Source organism: Orycteropus afer, unplaced genomic scaffold (assembly GCF_000298275.1).
Source record: "Orycteropus afer afer isolate SDZICR_OR568_19922 unplaced genomic scaffold, OryAfe1.0 scaffold00209, whole genome shotgun sequence".
In the NCBI taxonomy this organism is placed as follows: Eukaryota; Metazoa; Chordata; class Mammalia; order Tubulidentata; family Orycteropodidae; genus Orycteropus; species Orycteropus afer.
The window spans coordinates 1447772-1449153 of record NW_006921796.1 but is presented as its reverse complement, the minus strand read 5'-3'; the positions used below and the strand labels follow the sequence as shown (position 1 = coordinate 1449153).

Here is a 1382-nt window from a genome sequence, read left to right as displayed (position 1 = left end):
TTGTGGTGTTGGTGAAGAATGCTGAAAGTACCGTGGAGTGCTAAAAGAACTAACAAATCTGTCCTGGAAGAAGTGTAGCCGGAATACTCCTTTGAAGCGAGAATGGCCAGACTTCGTCTCACCTACTTTGGTCATGTTGTCAGAAGGGACCATTCCCTGGAGAAGGATATCATGCTTGGCAAAGTGGAGGGTCAACAAAAAAGGGGAAAGCCCTCAATGAGATGGACTGACACAGTGGCTGCAACAATGGCCTCAGGTATAGCAAGGATCGTGGGGCTGGCACAGGACCGGGCAATGTTTCATTCTGCTGTGCATGAGGTCGCTATGAGTCGGAGATGACTCAAGGGCACCTAACAACAACTGTGTACCAGGAATGGTTTTAACCCCTCAGCTTATAGTAGTACACAAACAGAAATCCTTGCTTTCCTAGAACTTACGTTCTAGTGGGAATACTCTAAATAGCAAACACAGTGTATAGGTAGATGATAGAGGATGCTAGAAGGGGATGCGTGCTTTGAATAAAATAAAATAAGGAGGATTGAGAGCTCTGAGGGTGGTGAGTTATAATTATAAATAGTATGGTGAGGGTGGCCTCGCTGGGAAGATGACATTGGCACAGAGAAGGGGAAGAGGTGAGGGAACTAGCCATGTGGGTATTTGGAGGAAGAGTGTTTCAAGCAGAGAGAGCAGCTTATGCAAAGGCTCTGAGGCAGAAATAGCTGAGAAGCCTTTATGATAGCGAAGAGTGAGTAGTAAGCAAGAGAGGGAAGGAGGAGAAAGCAGAGAGTAACGGGAGGCCAGGTGGCATAGGCCATTGAAGACCTTGACTTGTATTTGAAATGATCCAGAAGTCATTGCAGGGTTTTGAGTAAGGATTTTCAGGTCTGACTATGGTTTAACATGATCACTTTGGCTTCTGGTTGAGAATAGGCTTCAGAGGAGCAAGGGTGAAGTCAGGGAGACCAGCGTGGAGGCTGTTACAGTAATCTAGGCAGGAGATGATGGTGCCCTAGACCAGGTGGGCAGTGGAGGTGGGGTTTAAGTGGTTGGATTCTGGTTAGAATTAAAAGGTGAAGTCAACAGGATTTTGGTGATGCATTGGGTGTGTGGAGTGAGGGCACCAGAGGGCTCAAGGACGACTCCAGGGTTTTGGTCTGAACAACTGGAAGGATGGCATTGCCATCAGCTGAGGTGGGGACGACTGCAGGAAGAGTAGGCTTGTGGGGGTTGGGCAAGGATCAGGAGTCCAGTCTGGGCCAGTTTGAGATGCCTTGTAGACATCCAGGTGGAGATGGGAACTAAGCAGTTGGAGGATCAAGGCTGATGTTCAGGAGCGAGGATGGCCTGGGACGTAAATTTGGGAGCCAAGAACGTATGGATGG

The 1382-nt window shown here is 48.3% G+C and overlaps 1 protein-coding gene across 1 annotated transcript in view; it reads left to right on the top strand.

Annotated features, from left to right (window-relative positions):
• The window catches only part of BTBD11 (BTB domain containing 11), a 438517-nt gene that overhangs the window by 21944 nt on the left and 415191 nt on the right, over window positions 1–1382 (top strand). The gene's annotated exons all lie outside the window — the stretch shown is intronic.